The sequence below is a fragment of the Saccoglossus kowalevskii genome, chromosome 14, assembly GCF_978046115.1.
Source record: "Saccoglossus kowalevskii chromosome 14, keSacKowa6.1, whole genome shotgun sequence".
Classification (NCBI taxonomy): Eukaryota; Metazoa; Hemichordata; class Enteropneusta; family Harrimaniidae; genus Saccoglossus; species Saccoglossus kowalevskii.
In genome coordinates this window covers 9,893,499-9,912,603 of record NC_140654.1, presented here as the reverse complement: position 1 = coordinate 9,912,603, position 19,105 = coordinate 9,893,499, and the positions used below count along the sequence as shown (strand labels likewise).

Genomic DNA, 19,105 nt, shown 5'->3' with positions numbered 1-19,105 from the left:
GGTATGTAATGGCAATCTTGAGCTTCAACCTGAGCTTGCTCAGAGTCAACCTGAGCTCCAACTTGAGCTCCACCCTGAGCTTCAACTTGAGCTCCACCATGAGCTTCAACTTGAGCTCCACCATGAGCTTCAACTTGAGCTCCACCCTGAGCTTCAACTTGAGCTCCACCATGAGCTCCACCATGAGCTTCAACTTGAGCTCCACCATGAGCTTCAACTTGAGCTCCACCCTGAGCTTCAACTTGAGCTCCACCATGAGCTTCAACTTGAGCTCCACCATGAGCTTCAACTTGAGCTCCACCATGAGCTTCAACTTGAGCTCCACCCTGAGCTTCAACTTGAGCTCCACCCTGAGCTTCAACTTGAGCTCCACCATGAGCTTCAACTTGAGCTCCACCATGAGCTTCAACTTGAGCTCCACCCTGAGCTTCAACTTGAGCTCCACCCTGAGCTTCAACTTGAGCTCCACCCTGAGCTTCAACTTGAGCTTGGGAAATTGTTCATAGCAGAAGCTCAAAACGAAGTTGGAGCGCCAACACTGAGCTCCAACCTGAGCATCTAAAATCAAATCAGATGGGTTGAAGTCACCCATTAAAAGCAAGCGAAAGAAACATACTCACCAGCGGAATCAGACACAAGTCTCTTGTGAACAAAAATTGAATTCACCAGCCAAATCTACCTTTCCATGAAAACATAGGTGCCATGCCACCCTGAGCTTTAACTTGAGCTTGGAATATTGTTTACATCAGTTTGAAGCTCAAAACAAAGTTGGGGTGCCGAGTTCCAACCTGAGAGTCTAAAATCAAATCAGATTTTGAATGTGTTGAAGTCACATTAAAGCAGTTGTTCCACACGTATGGAACATGTTTCCTGTTTTTATTCTAATCTTTATTTTGCTGTTACAATTTATTTTATTCTGAAAAGGAAAAATTAAAAATGAATCATCAAAAAATTGACCGATTTTTTTAAAATAATAATAATAATAATAAACTTTATTGCATCCTTAGAAATACACGTTGTCTATCAGTCAACAGCAATAAAGTAATAAAATGAACTTGAGTTAATTAATAATAAGATAAAAGTAAAACCGGTAGTAAATGAAAGTTATATGTAAGTACGTATAGTAACAAGACTATAAAGAAATTTCATTTATGATTTCAAAAGATCTGTAAATATACTTCCCTACTTGTTTAATTATATCTTGGTTTTTATTGCTCATCAGAAATATAAATGTTTTTTGTTTATTATCTATTTCTTTAGTGAGTTCAATATTTTCCTTCATTTCATCTCGATAATTGTTGTAGAGATGACAACTCATGAAGAAATGTAATTTATTATTATGTAATTGATCTTCAGTTTTATTATTTAACAGAAACAACGACGATCGAAAGGTCAAAACTCAGATTTCATTTCCGGTTAGAAATGAATGTATGCCTGTGCGTTTGGCAAAAGAATGACAGTACGAAAACACACGATCTTTGGGTAAACATGTGTCAATAAACTACTGGCAAGGTTGGCTGTGTCACACATCTCCTCTAGTTTTTACCGGCGTCATACCCCCAATTCACACATACAACAATGAACAATAGGGGTTGCTAATCTTTTCTATAGTAGTCTGAGGTGTAACATAGGCCTCACAGTTGTCTTTCAAAGTTCTGAACAAAACACTTTAATCATTAACACATGGACAATACCAATAAACACGAGGTACAATTCCTTGAGTAAAACTGCAGAGCAGAAATGGACATTTAAACCTATAACGTACACGCACATTTATATGAGAATTTATTTTGAATACATCTCTAATCTTTTTTGTTAATGGGTGTGTATTTATTATCTATTTCAAATAAATGTATTGTATTTGACGAATGTTCGCCCGCCTATTTTTTGTTCTGCCCATCCCATCAACGTCAATCTGGATATGTCTGAAATTGCCAAATTTTCATTATCGATAAATGGTGGTGATGTGGTATAACCACTAGCTGTTAAAGATAGACAGCACCATTGGCGGATCCAGCAAAATGTATTGGGGGTGGGGTTCCATGCTTAGCTTAAAATTTACGGAGCGTAAATCGCAGAGAAGCTATGCGTAATCCAGATGCAGTTTCATACGTTTGGGGGGGGGCATAGCCCCTCCCTGGCCTCCCTCTGGATCCGCCACTGCACAGCACCGATAAAACATTGTTTAAATATGTGATGTCATAATTTAAAGCTTGGCAGCAGGCGGAGCACTTCCTGTTGTCCAACCATTTTAACCCTTTTAACAGCTTACTTTTTGAACCAACACAAAAATTAGCATACCTATAAGCAAAGGGATATATTCATAGATATTTGAAGGCGGGTAATTTAAGTGAATTTGATTATCTACCCCAAATTATACAAAACAAAAACTAAAATTTTGCAAAGCTTGATGGGTAAAAACCAGGCTAGACTATGCCCTGGTTTGTTTGATTACAAGCGTAAACTCAAGGTCTAACACGTATCTCTACACCAAAAACAGACTTTTGACATGTTCTTTCTTTTTTATTCAATATACCACAGCCCCTCTATACAGGATAGAGCAATATAGAGACTGTGAATATACTCAAGCCGCAAATTATTCTGTATTGTTGCATTTTAATTCTTCATACTGGTACCCTAAAATGACAGATATATAAAGCCGACTATTTAGATTGTTTAAACATAAACAAAAAAGGTAAAACATTAGAGACAAAAACATCTCAAAAGCACAACAAAACTATAATTATCATAGTAATACATTGACAGAAAGGTGAAGGGAATATTGTACTTCATAATAATAATAATAATAATAATAATAATAATAATAATAATAATAATAATAGTCTTTATTGAAGTCGTATCCTAAACATGGACATAGATCTAAGTACAATAAAGCATGGTTGTCATTCCATGTTAGAAACATTCAGAATAAAAAAAGAAGATACATTCATTTTGTTGTGTTGTTTGGCATTTAGGAGGTGGCTGGGAGACAATAATGTTTTTGGAAAAACATGTACCGAAAATAATTGACAGCAGAGACCACAACATTTCTCAGCATACCTTGCATTTTTTTGTGGTGAAACAGTCATTTCTATGCATTTTGTTTTACTACTGGGCGCTCATGAATATAATCCCCGCATAATACAGATATTGATGTCAACGTAGCTTGGAAAAGTAAAATATTTTACGGGTTTGAGTGATTGGTAAACAATGGCTACAGCGTTTACCAGTACTGTGAATCTTTAAAGTAGTTCCCTTACACTTAGCGAGATTTATTTTCAACATAATATTTCAAGAAATATATTCGGTCTTATGTACGTGTGTGGCATTTTTGTGGGTTCGGCAGGTGACCGTAACAAAACTCTTGGACAATTGCAGAATTGAACACATAATATTCAACTTCAACCCAGCTGATGTAATCTTATAGATGCTCAGGTTGGAGCTCAGTGTAGGTGTCCCAACTTTGTTTGAGCTTCTGCTGTAAACAATTTCCCAAGCTCAAGTTGAAGCTCAGGATGGAGGTCAGGTTGATTCTGAGCAAGCTCAGGTCGAAGCTCAAGATTGCCATTACATATCTCCAGTATGTGCAGTTGTATGAGTTTTGTTTTGCTTTACTGAAAATATTCTCGGCAAAATGAGAGCTGTAGAAATAAAAGTGTGAAATGTACAATTTGTATAAGTTGTTATTATTAATTATTATTTCATAATCTCATATTTGGTTAGATTGATTGACATTAACTAATATTGTGTTATCACTTTTTACAAAATGTGTCTATCAGAAATAAAAAGATTGTTTTTCTCACTTGTTGACTCATTCTCACCTATTGATATGCGTATTATTTATTTGTTTGAAAATCGTAAACAGCAGGTTTCTTATATAATAATAGTCTAAAGAGGTTTTACATAGGCTACCAGACACCCTATAGCTTAACCACACTATAATAACCACATTATAATATACATTTACACTATTAAATACTTCAAAACATAATTGTTTATGTTATGTTGATAAGTGTGAATAAGTGTTTTCAATTCTCCCAACGTTTTTTTCTTCGAATGTTAATAATTAGTAGTATTATACATCTGTCACCGTAACGCCGTAAGTTACAGCGTGTCGTACTTTTGCGGTATTTTCATTCTACCATATTAGGAAACTCGAATTCCAAATATGGAACGTTACGCGTGTAAGCGTCCTCTAATAATAAATACAAACATGGCTGCCCTAGGGTTTGACCAGATCCAACACAAAGAAGTTCGCAAAATCTGTTCTAGCATTCCCAAGATTTATTCCTGAGAGGAAAAAATCTATAATAATGTTATTACGAAGATACTGCGAAGTATGCACTCAGATAGTACGCGGTCGCATTGACCTCCGCTGCACGTCGGTCGATACTTTCGCTGTACTGTCTTCGTACATACTTAGAATTATCCTCGTAATAACTTCATATTATTACTTGTACCAAGATTCCATGTCCTGATTATGTTTTTTTTTCTTCTCTCGGGATTACTTTGAGTAGTCCTCACATTTGCGTAATCTTAATTCAGTCAAACGTTTAAGCCTAATTATTCAGTTTCGGAACAGAAAAAGATTACTTTCATATGGCTAGATTCCGACAAGGTATCATAATGCAATTATGAATGAAATAGTGATTGATGCTATAAGATTCTGTTATCATACATACTTCTACACGTTAAAGTGCCTGTGCAATGCCCACTCTCACATTAACTATTTTAGATCCGTGTTCTACTGAAGTGGGCAGTTATTGATTGTTTTTGTCAAAATGGTTACTCCTATCCAAGTAAATTTAAGATATATCTCGTGCTGTAGCCACGCCCACCTATCCTGAAACGGTCGACTGTTTCCGGATTTCCGACTCTCGCCGAAAGTGCGCCACCAAATGCCAAAATATGAGAGGAAGCCATACCCCTGAGCTGTACTTATATAACACTGCGTGATTCAACATACTTTTAAACGATATACATTTTTCGGTCGGCATTTCTTTTTTTTGTCAATTTTTTTTTTTTTTTTTTGAGATAGAGAGTTTTTAGAAGTTGTTTTCAGAACAAACGTTTGTGATGGTTAAACGTTGTGTTGTGGGCGGTTGCAGTAATACGTATAGTCATAGTGTAAGTATTCACACTTTTCCAAACGATCCGAAGGTGCGACGTCAGTAAACGAAAGCCGTGAAAACAACGAGAAAAGGTTGGGGTGGACCTTACAGCGTCATATGTAGTGTCCACTTCACCTCAGATTCTTTTTTCGAAAAACTGTCTTCGGCCGTGAAAAAACAACTAGGTTTTAAAGAGAAGCGCCGACAACTTAAACCTGGCGCAATACCAACAATTTTGAAAGAAATAGATTCCGAACCAGCCCATGATCACCGAGGCGGATTTCAGAAGAGAGAGAGACGTCGGGTAAGTGTTTCAAATCATTTGACTTGTTTTGCCATCCTGATTATCGCTTTATAGAGACAATTAAGTTTGCGTTATGTAAAGGTATCAATAATTTTTTATAGTAACACGAAAACGACGCGTCGGACAAACAGGAAATTACGCAGTCCTTACACACTGCTAATTGTTTTCATTTTCGCAGGCTAAAAGTTTCTGTATTGTTCGGTGGTTGGTGTTGAATGTCGAATTCACACCTCTGTTACTTTCCTTCTAGCTTGATCTGCGAAATAATTTTATGGGGGCACTGGACATCTCGACCCCAAAAAATCCCGACCCGTTTTTCATACCTACAGCCAAAACAAAGTCAGCTTGGACTTTCAGTTATGAGACATGACAAAACAAACGCTGCCAGTGATAGATTTCGCGAATAAAAAATAAAATTAACGCAATCAAAGGCGCCGACCACACGCGTTGGAAATACTAGTAGATAGTACACGATGTTTCGAATTAAAAGATGTCGATCAACGTTGAACTAGATAGAGGTTCGCGTCGCCACATTGAGACAGGGTCGCGTCGATGCGGTGGGTCGAGATGTTCAATTTGGGTCGAAATGTCTTGGATCGAGATGTCTAGAAATCATTTATGGAATAAGAATCCGGGCTTTGGCTGTCAATGCGTTATCACCAAGTAAATAAGTATGACAATCACGCTAACTCGAGTCCACTCTGAATTTGTCTGTATGTGTGTTGCTCTCAATTATTTTTGTTATCCAATTAAACGCCACCAGTCACGCACTTGTCCTCGTCGTGACCCGACGCGTTCACCCATTTCAACTGAATCTATTTCCACGCGGCGGTCATTTATTTAGTAACTGTGATTTGTCGTTTTTTTTAGTTATTTCCCTATTTTATTGATCACTATAGTTTAACGTCTAGAATGTCAAAATATGTTTTCTTTTTATTTTAATTTTGATGCTTCTACTGGAAATGTACTTCAATAGAGCATGTATGATATGATTCTTTATGGTTTTCTATCTACTATTGTTGAATCAAAATGCTCTCATTATAATTTACAGATTACGTAGAAGAGCTCTTCAATACACTAGACTTGTATGTTGGAGGAGATTGTGTATTACATTCACTTGATGATGCACCCCTGCCACTCAACAGCCAGTATGCCCACCCTGACAAAGTCTCGGCAGTTCATTGCCACACTACAAGATTCACATAACAGTGTAAATACATTTCCAGATGCTGCAACAATTATGCTAATAAAAAACAGGCTACGTTACACAGTTCACAAATTTTATTTAGACTTGTGATGAACAAAGAAATATGACAATGTAAACATTGGATTGTCTGTACATGTATGTGAGGAAAATAATGTGAATAAAATATAATTTGTACATGGATTACTATTACTATAGTATATGGTTTTAATTGAGTGACACTGTGTGACAATGAAAAAAGGAAACACATCTTCAGATTTTGGAATCTATGAAAAACCAAGATTTGGTAATTTAAGTCCTAAATAATTCTCTGACATAAATATTGATAACTCTGTTACTGCTCACTCTGGTAGTACTGTAGTCTTTTTCAATGAACTTCAAGTATCCCCTCGTTAACCTGTGGAGGTTTAGAAAATAAATAAGGTCACAATCTTTATTTGGCATTTGTTTATACGTAATTCATTCGTTTTATGATGCATCTTTTTTTACTATAATAAAGGCAACTATTATTATGTTATATATGTGTTTGAATTATGGATGAAAAAAATATTGAACACATTTACAATTAGTACATAAGTATAAGCAATTGCCACCCAATCCTCTCAAACGATTATTCAAAAATTAATTAATTTTTTTTTCTTCATTTTCTTTTCATAATAATATGTCAATTTTATTTCACCAAACATTTTTCAAATTTACGTTTAAAATTTTGAAACTTGCGGATGTAATGCACACCCGCGCTTCGTGTGAAGGGAAGCCAGGTCAAAACATTGGGCATTTTACGTGTGTAGAGCAGCCCACAGAGACGTCGGCCGATCCCAACAACCATATCAGAAATTGTTGATGGTGGGAAAAAATAAGAGTTTCATTTGTGCAAAAAAAAATCAAACGTGATAAAGTAAAACGCCGATGACATTCGGGCCACACGAGACACTCACGCCTTCGACCATGAACGAAAATCCAATATATGGATGCCAATGCACGTTTGAACGAAGCAGGCAATATTTCTGAGGAAATTCGCGATCTAAGTTTATCGAGCATAATAAAGAGTTCACACATACCTCTTTGAAATTATCGATAAGATATTTTATAAAGAGTAGTAAGCTCAACTAGAACAAAAAAAACTAGAACTTCTTACCGACTCGAAAGTTGTCCAGTGCCGAGGTTCAGCGATAGTTTACAAACGTGCGCCGGGGACGGTGACATCACTGCGACCAGCCACACCAGAACGGACATATCTCGCATCTAACTCAACCCCATGCAACAAATTTGATATCCAAGTGTTCATTATGGCCCGTTCTTCCTCGACGAAAAAGTACATAAGTGACAATTTAGTCAAAGACGAGAAAACTGCACAAGAAATTTGCCTTATTTACACGTATCGGCAATGCGAGCTGCCCAGCAACTTCCCTTTCTGACGTCACAAGGGGAATTTCTGTATGGCAATGAATAGCTAATGAGGAGCCTCGTTTTAAAATACAAAAAATAAAGTTGCTGTAGACTGAGTTTAAAACACATTTTTTCACTTAAAAAAAAAAAATTTATGCTTAGAAACATAAAAATTAATAATATTTATGTATCAATTGATAATTTTAGACGTGAAAATAGCAGCCATTTCACAGGCACTTTAATGTCAGGATCTTTCAATTGGAAGGTTACAATGTATATTATACGCATGACATTTTAGGGTGCGGATAATTCATGTACCATATGTATACTTCAATGAAGAACAAATACCAACATATTTGATAAATACAAAGTTATTGTTCATACACGAACTGTTGAACACACTATATAGTTTCTTTCAGTCATAATTCACAGCAAATAAAAAAGCAAATGTTCTTGTGTATTTTGTAATTATGAATATTATCATTTCTCAATCATTCAAATTAAACACGGTTTGAATGCTTATGGAAAAAATGTCATACACTTAATATATTTGCGATCTTTCATGTAAAATCAATAATGTAACGTCATCTTTATCTGTACTCATCCTACCTCTGCTTATCTACATTTAAACTCTGAATTGTTTGTCAATGTCATAAATTCGGTTATTTTATGAAACCTACGCAATTAGTAAATGAATTGACTTACAATACATAGCAAATGTAACTGGACATTCACAGAAACGAAATTGAAGAAGAAATAAAAGTGTTTTGAACCTGCAAACTAATCAGTGAGGTGGATATTTATGTTTATGTCAAACTCGTAATTCCCGCCAATATATCTTATTTATGCCTATAGTATTTTGAATATTTCATTAAAGTCAGTACTTTTAGTTTCATGCCATTGTAATTATGTTGTTTACAATTACACTGAATATCATGTATGGAAATGCATTCTGTTCGTAGTAATATTAGCATTTGGCAACCAAAATCATTTCTGCATCTGACTTATTCGGATTCTGACCCCGGGGCGATTATCATATATAATCGGATTAAAACAAAACATTTCTGTGTCAGAGACGACGTATATCAGGACTATGACGTTTTAGGCCTACAACTATCTCTGAACATATTGAAACTAAACGAGACGCTTTGTCGCAGGGATGGCAGGGGAGCCAGATGTTGAGGCTGATATTGATGTAGAACAAATCCAAGATGCGTGAGTATAAATACACATGTGTAAAATGTGTTGTGAATAAAAAGTATTCGTAATATACGTAGAGAATATCTCGTCATAAAAATGATTTATTCGATGTGTTTTAAATTTTGTGTAGTTTGTGAGAGCGTATCAAATTTTCATAAATGATGGCCGTCCATGAACCGACTACGATCAGTTTACCCTCATGCGATAAAGAATGTTTAATTTTAGATCCATTCACGACATAAGTGAAACATACCTATGAATCGTGGCCGGTAGTACAATTATAAATGGCATATATGACTTTATCGCACTCACTCATTTTAGCTGACATCTGAAACTATATTCAAATTGTTAATATTCGTATTAATCCGTCAGCTAATATATTCCAAAGCCAAAAAATTATTGGTTTATTTTGAGAAAGTCAACCATGATGTCAAAAGTTCAATCTGCTTGCATGGACCAATCAGATTACCGGGATTTGTATTATAAGCGGCAGTATGGATGTATTGAACAAATAATTTATAACACCAAACCACCATGGAATAATAATAACAAAATATTACCTTGAAAAAAGTTTTTTTGAATGTAAACTCAAACCTACTCTAATTATTGTTCAGTTATAGTATGCCATGTTATTTTCATACGTTGAAAATACCTCTTTACAAATGTACGGAAAACTAGCCAGGATATAATCGACCCAAAACACAATCGTATGAGTCTGAGCGTACGTAAGACTGTGTGGGACTGTGGTATTCGATAGGATAGGAAATGAGTAATACACACAAGCCGGTTATTCACAAGCATACAACGTGTCTTTATTCTGAAGACAGGTCATCATCAAGCCACCAGGCCCGTAGCTAGCACTTTTGAATAGGGGGTTCGAAAACAACAATAAATGATATATTTGATGTGAAACGTGTGAATTTTATAATATTCAAAAAGTTTGTTTGAGCTCTGTTACATACATTTTTAGCTCCGCTGTCGACTTTGTCGAGCGGAGCTTATCATATGAGTGATTGTCCGTCGTCGTCCGTCGTTGTCCGTCGTCCGTGTCAATGTTTTACTTTTTCGTCTTCTTCTTGAAAACTACAAGCCTGAATGCTTTGATACTTGGTGTATATGTACCTTGGGTAGACCTCTCTTAGGTTTGTTCATTTCATGTTTATATCTTCAATTCTCTGATTTTGATGAACATTTTTGTCATTTTTGGTAAAAAGTGATATTTTCGACTTCTTGTTAAAAACCAAAAGTTCAATTGCTTTGATATTACATATATAGATACTACATGTAGACCTTTCTCAGATTTGTTCATTTCGTGATGATATCTTCAATTCTCTAATTTTGGTGAATATTTTTATTATTTTTGGTAGAAAGTGATATTTTCGACTTCTTGTTAAAAACTGTAAGTCCGATTGCTTTGATACTATACATATTGTTCATTTTCTAATGATGTCTTCAGTTCTTTAATTGAAATGTGCATTGATAACAGCAAAGCTATCGTTATATTCTCGGTATTAAATTCAATTGGTTTACTTTGTGTTACGTTGGTAAGTTATTCCACATAACATTTTTGAACTATTTTACCATTTTAGAGAAGGGGTCCTGGGCCATTCCCCACCCACAGAAAAACACACCCACACCCTTGATCCATTACGGCAAAATGTACACAAAAAAGACAAGACTGTACGTATCTTAGCATTATTGTCCAAGCAATTTAAGGTAGAATGCTACTCACGAGCTTTTTTGCTCTTCACAGATGTTAGCGTACATAAAAGTGACACAATTTCATGTCGAAATCTGTCTACAATTATTCATTTTAGTATTAGTCAATTATGTAATTTTATTCCTGTACAGGGCCTCACCAAATCCTACAAAATGAAATGGTAGACAAGTGCATATCACGTTTTAAAAACAATACAACATCCATGTGAACATATGGTACTAAGTTAAGCTGGATTCATATTTATCTCGTCGCTTGAAAACTTACAGATACAGAGCTATATGATATATGGTGTGTCAGTTTGTGTAGCGACGAAGTAAGCCCAGACTGTCAGTATAGCATAATTGCATAAAATTATTGACAAAAGATCAGCCCTTAGATCATTAAATGGACATATAAAAACAAAGCGAATTTCAATTGTCTACCATGCTAAATTCAAACGTATCACTGCAAAAACTAAAAATTTATTGATCTAACTGTATTTTTGTGTGTCTGCCTAATTCAACATTATGTTATAGTTATATATATATTTTAGTCTATAATTGCTTGCCAATAAATCTTCCAGGTTATAAATACTACATTGATTTTTCCGAAAGTACACAGTCTGGATGAATGTGAAATTGGGGCATGCCATTCTTGCTGACAACAATTTTGTTATTCTTTGAAATTCTTCCCTAAGAAATTTGCAGTATCTGCAACTTGTTTTTCAAATCAGACAATGCCGAAATCATATTTGAACAGGCAATTTTTATGTGGGTTTCCCAAGTAAGTCTGCGGGTCTTGTCTAATCGTTTAAGCATTAATCGTTAAAACGTGTAAAAAATATGTTTGATTATTATAATTTATCGCATAGTTTCAGTGCTGAAGCAATACTGTGGGATAAATCTTTGGCTGCAAGAAGCTCTTCGACCTATACAACTCGTGATGATAAATCTTCGTCATTTTTTAATGATGTTTTCAACCCTTAGCTGTACGCTATGTCCAATAACACAGGCAACACGTACAAATACAATAAGTTGACTACATTTGGCTGATACACTTGGAACAAAACAGTATATATGCCATCATTAACTTGAAGAATACAAAACTAATGAACCAATATGAAAGTACAGTGTGGTGTTGCCGTCTCAATCCCGTTCGAACCCCACACTTTACTAACTGAGCGAACACCAGCACAAGACAAACGGACCTATTCAGGACCACCACATCCTTCAGAGAGTGACTACTATTACATTATTGTTTCAATGTTGCTTTAATATTTAACATCAGCTGCTTGAACGCGATCTTCATTACACCATCGCGGAATCACCGAATAAAAGCTTGCCCATTTATAACAACCTGTTTTGATTGGCTGCTGTTGAACTGACACGACGTAACTTCACGATTGACATTTAAAGCTCGTTGCCACCTAAATGCTCATTACTATGCAATTTCAACCGAGTCAAGTGATTTAAACGATGATAATTATTTTAATTAATACTGTTTGTTTTATTATTTTCTAATCTACGATCATAAATCTAATATTCACTTCCAAAATTTAGGGGGTTCGACCGAACCCCCCGAACCCCCCAAACTACGGGCCTGGTCACATTCAATGGTGTTGGTTGACAGACTAACATGAAGCGAGGTGCAGTAGAATAGTAATCAACTAATTTTGACAGCATGGCATAGAGACATCCTATGTCCAGATAGCTCTGTATCTATCTACTTTTTTCACCACCAAAACGCAACTGTTTTATTTAAGTTTCGGTGGTTGCGTATAAAAGGGTTAGTTTTGATGGAATATGTCAGGTTTCAGACCCAGTTTTTGACCCGTATCATTGTTAAATGAAATTCCTTTTGAAACTCTAAGACACTACACTACACTACACTACACTACACTACACTGCACTGCACTGCACTACACTACACTACACTACACTACACTGCACTGCACTGCACTGCACTGCACTGCACTGCACGACACTACACTACACTACACTACACTACACTACACTACACTACACTACACTGCACTTGCACTACACTACACTACACTACGCTACACTACACCACACTACACTACACTACACTACACTGCACTACACTACACTACACTACACTACACTACACTACACTACACAGATATAACTACGGCATTAATTAGAATTTGTAGGTACAGGGAAATGCACAATCACAGAAAACACTTCGACCTAAAAAAACATTCATAAATAGTTACCTGTTTATTCACGACAATAACCACTGAATTCTTAACAGCTATACATGTAATAACAATCACTATTATACATGTAAGTGTGTTTTATATTGTCACATGAGTGAAAATATCATGCACTACTTAAGTGTTCAAAATGGAAATGTCCGTCATTTGTGGTAAAGACTTGTTTTTACTTTGCAACTGTTCTGCCAGACTTCACAAATCTCTTCAGATTTCTTTATCCTTTTTTTGATAATTTATTTAAACCAGTCTTTTGTTTGACATTTGTTTTTATTTCCTGACATTAGATACTCTTCTGTCACTGTTTGGACTTTTGCATAGTTCAGTTATTTTTCATGTTTTTCTTTCATTATTTCTATTATTGTTAGTATCTTGTCATCTTTGTTGCGTTTATACTGAGATGTATACAGCTTGGCGTTTCTTCACTTATCACTGATGATATATAACATATAAATTTATCAACTACATCTGCACATACATCTCGAGTAATATTTAAATACGTGATGACGTCTCTTTTTAGCAAAATTCTTGTTTACTCAATAATATATTTTCAGTGTGGCTGGTCTACTAATATCTTCACATGAAAGACGATGAATGTATATAAAATAATTTTGTTTATTCAAACATAAATAAGGAGACACAATTGTTTTACATCATTTAACTAACCAAATTTGACTTGTTTGTGTACGTTTTAAAGCCGGTTTTGCTTTTGGGGCTTGTAATAATTTATAGATATGAATTGCATGCACGCTCAGGGACAAATTGTTTTATAAACCTTGGACTGTTATGTATGCTACGTCTGTTTAGTGCGGATATTTTGTTTCCACGTAACACATAGGCGTTAATGAACGTTCATGAATAATCCCTTTTTTTTGTTTCCTTTTTCGCAGCTACGACTATTTGTCAAAAGCAAAAAACACGGTGCAGAATGCTAAAGACAAGGTGGTACGTAAAATGAGAAGCAAAAACAGAGTGCATTACCAAAAAACCTGATGCGACCTTAGTTGAGGGAATTATATCAAACATATACATTTATCATACTCGCATAATAATAAACCTTTAATTTCATTTTTAAAAGATAGAATAAGTCGAATATATATAAGTGAATAAGTTGAAAGTCATTTCATGTTATATTATGTATAGCATACTGTTGACGTTGATGTCGAGACACTTGCTGGTGGGGTGCTGTACACACACATCTTGTGAATCTTATATATTTTTCTTACTGAATCGACAATATTTTTGGAGTACTTGTCAATTAATTGGTTAGCTCACATTGTAACAATACAACAATTATAGCTTTACATTCTACAAAATATAATTGATTCACTCACATGTGTATGTAACTGTTTCTAATTCATTGGCACGTAACTGGAAATAAAACCCGATCTTTAATAATTATTCATACGAATTCTGATTCTCATTGAAGAAAAATATGTGTTGCCCACCAACGCCTGCTAGCATATTTGGAGGAATCATGGCCTCTCTTGGTGTGGCAACGGTAGTGGGTACCATTACAGCCGTGACAATAATATTTGCTGGTACTGATATTAACAACAATTCAACTCTCAGTACTGGTAAGTACGAAATAGTCTTGTAGATGAAATTTAGCTGTATATACTATCGATGTTTGCAGACAGTAATTAACATGTTTCATGGGAGTCAGGGGGCAGGTAATCAGAATAAAAATAACATACGAACAATGCATTATACATACCTTTATCGCTACATGAATATGTGCAATCTGGCCAATGAACCATTTCACCTAAAGTAATTGACACACAATTGAACGTTGTATTATTATCTGTGATCTAATACTGTCACAGTAAAACATGTTGAAAAGGCGGCATGCAATTTTAGCGAATTGTGGTAAAATGACATAATAGCGAAAAGTTGATTTAGCGAATCTCTCTTTTCATTGTTGAAATCTTTGTTTGGCGGCCATTTCGAATTGATAATAAAATCATTAGCGACATCTTAAATTAGCGAATCAGTTCTCTAGCTAAATTCGCGAAAAAGACATGTTTCACAGTAATTCCAATCTTATTTCATAATCTTTTGCTGACTCAGTGGCAACTTACAATTTTTTTTTAAATTTATTTAATTATTTCTTTCTGAGACAACACATGTTGGTCAAATAGGAATATCCCGTACACCGAAAAACTACTTAATTGGTTGTTTGCAACTATATAGTAGTATTATCCATTATAGACCACAAAAAGCGGCCACTTGGAAATAATTAAAAGAACAACCAGTATAGTGTTCACATCTAAAGCAGAGAGTTTGAACAATCATGGAATGTGTCAATACAATTTTACATATCAGAAGAAATACTCAGAAGTTACCCTACATTTGGGTGAATAATGCATTATAACCCATTTTCTGTAAACTGCGGGTTGCCTGTTGTTATTCGATTTACAGTTTCTTCATACGATATAACGCAGTTTTCAGTTAACATACAACTCACAAGTTATGCACGTATGCACATATATAACTAGTACGCAATATTTCATGTGAAGATGGTTTTAGCATCCACGTTGCAATAAGAATAATTAATCTTTGAAAGAGGATGACCGCAATCATACATTCATTACAATGGTACATCATGTATGGATTAGAGAAGCATAGTCTGCTATTTTGGGTAAAGTCAATTGAAAATAATATTACACTCTGAACGACAATAGTATATAGTACACAGTAGTATATATTTTGCTAACATGTAACAAGGTTAGCTTCCGGATTTAATGATCTAAATATTAGTACAACTAGAGAAAACTTTCTGATCAACAAGTTATATTGATTTCATTTACAAATTGGCACAGTCGCTCAGGAAAACTTAATTTATATATACGTGATAGTTATTTAATTACTGCCAAACAAACAATGGCTGGAATAATCAATATCGATAAGATAAGATAAGATAAGAATATTACACAAAAACTTTACAGTAAACAATCGATATATATATATATATATATATATATATATATATATATATATATATATATATATATATATATATATATATATATATATATATATATATATATATATATATATATATATATATATATATATATATATATACATGTTATCATCATAAAACTATACCAATGAACCTTTACCTTTTGGCTTTCGTGTAATTAGTACATTTATCCAAGCCGTGACCAAAATGTTGTCAAACCCGAAATGTTAGGAATTATTAAACATCTCTCACCGTAACGCCAAAAGTTACAGCGTGCCGTAATTTTGCGGTATATTACGGGGTGTTTCATCCTACCATATAAGGAAATGCGAATTCCAAATATGGAATGACTACGTAAGCGTCTTCTAGTAATGAAAAACAAACATGGCTGCCACCAGGGTTTGACCGGACTCCAAACAAAGAAGTTCGCTAATTCTGTTCTAAACTTTTTGGATTTCGGCATTCCTATGATGTATCATTAGAAGGAAAATATGTATAATAATAAGGTTATTACGAGGATACCTCAAAGTATGCACTCAGATACTCTCAGATACTCTCGCTGTACGAGGTATCCTCGTAATAACCTCATATTATTGAATTAGTGACATGGGTCATGGACGTAACAAAAATTACCTGCGATTAAATACATTAATGTGCAATGATGTGGCCTATGTGTCTGTCAATCTAGAACCAAACACACCTAAATATTATATCATCTCAACAATGCATGACATGTCTCCCTGAACGCTTATGTTGTCAATGCAACTGCACGGTACATGATCGCTTATACATACCCTTATATTATATCATAATGTCCTCAATTAAGAATACTTCCTAATAATTGTGTAAAAAACATTTAGCTTTTCTTAGCAGAGATTAATGACTTATGAAACCAATATTTGCATTCTCTCTGTAGAATTGCCACTCACTCGATTTAAATCAACGCTGGGATCTACAATATCACATCTTAATATGTCAACAATGGAAAATCCAATCACGAATTCTTCATCAACGCTGGATTCTACAACTACAGCATCAACCTCAACACAAAAATCCACACGCAATCAATTTAGTAAACCAACACCAATGACATTTGCATCAACACTGGAATCTACTTTGATATTGACACCCAAATCAACTGTAACATACATTACACCCACAACATACAAATCAACGCTTAAATCGACAGCCATGGCACATTTACCAACCACGTTATCTTCTTCAACACTGAACTCTACAAAAATACAGTATGCATCAACATCCGAGTCCACCACCGAAATATTAGGATCGACACCTACAACTAGATCCTTGACATTGTCACCTTTAGTTGATTCTACATCCATACAATTCACAACAAATGTCAAATCTACATATGCAACATTATTCAAATCTACAACCATACCAACAACACCGGAATCTGCATCCTCACCATTAACAGAAACAACGGAGTCAACAACCAATTCATTCACAATAATGGACTCTACAAAAACACCCCTCGAAACAACAATGGAATCTACAACCATACCAATCACAACAACAATGGAATCTACAACCACACCAACCGCAACAACAATGGAATCTACAACCACACCAATCGCAACAACAATAGAATCTACAACCACACCAATCGCAACAACAATGGAATCTACAACCACACCAATCGCAACAACAATAGAATCTACAACCACACCAATCACATCAACAATGGAATCTACAACTACACCAATCACAACAATGAAAGCTATCACCATACCAATCACAACAACAATGACACCTACAACCACACCAATCACAACAATGGAACCTACGACCACACCAATTGCATCAACAATGGAATCCACAACCAGTCCATTCGCAACCACAATGGAATCTACAACTATACCAATAACAACAATTCAATCTACATCGACACAATTTTCGACACCAAAGGCATCTACTAGAATATTAACAACAGGTAATATTCGAACCTAACTGTGTTTATGAATAAGCTGTATGCCATCTACATTTACATTGTTAAAGAAACAACAATTTCAAACGGTCAGCAAGATCACGTGCGATCAAGGCAATTGTTCACTAATTGGTAGCATTTAATTATTATTTTTTTTGAGAAATTTATCTTTATTTTATCTTTATTTATTTTTCAAAATCGTTATTTTTAGATCATAGAGCACAATGTTAAAAGAATGCATTTTTTGACACTTTTTAAAGCCCAGATGTTTTAAATAAGTTATTATAATTAGAACAATAATTACCCCATCATTTACAATATATGCATTTTTAAATTAGCCTATGTCACCAGGCTACAATTTGAGATAATATTCCTGTCATGGGAACATATGGTAAAAGTGTTATAATACTGTCAAAATGGCAAATATCCACTAAAATACAACCATCAAGTTTTCAAAAATTCGGCTGGTAACTACACTTTTTTAAGTCAATATTCATATAATGCCCCGGAAGTACAATTTATTACAAAATGAATAAATTCTGGTTATTTGCATTCATGTGTAGACATCTACCTTAAGTATAAAGCGGTGACAGTGGTTGCTGTATTCATATAACATCAACCTTGGTGACATGTTGATCATTTTATATGTTTAGAAATGTGCCTGGAGTTTCGATTTGTGTTGCAAATATACAATCGTCTGAAAGAAGGCATTCGGAAACCATTCTATGTCGTCTAATATAAGTTTAAAATTATTGTTATATCATATATATACATATCAATGTGTGTGCCTGGCTCGTGGCTAAAAAAAAACACGATTAATTTATTGAAACGCGATTTATGCTGTGAGACACTTCGTATTGTATCCCCATCCAAGTGCATTTAATTTTGTGACAGCTTCATGGAGGCTGAATGAACAAACAAGGTAGCATTATTTGGTTGTTACTTTTTCAGAATTCACACTTACGAACGTTGCACTAACTGGTACTGCAACCCAAAGTTCTTTATATATAGCATCGGCACCTAAATACGGTTATGCATATAAAGCTATCGAT

At 34.9% G+C, this 19,105-nt stretch overlaps 1 long non-coding RNA gene across 1 annotated transcript; it reads right to left on the bottom strand.

Annotated features, from left to right (window-relative positions):
* Positions 1-6,678: 6,678 nt before the first annotated feature.
* Positions 6,679-8,035, bottom strand: LOC102803838 (uncharacterized). The gene is made up of 2 exons (XR_438604.3): positions 7,758-8,035; positions 6,679-7,016 (listed from the first exon to the last, which is right to left on the bottom strand). It is a non-coding gene; the product is annotated as an uncharacterized LOC102803838 (long non-coding RNA).
* Positions 8,036-19,105: the final 11,070 nt, after the last annotated feature.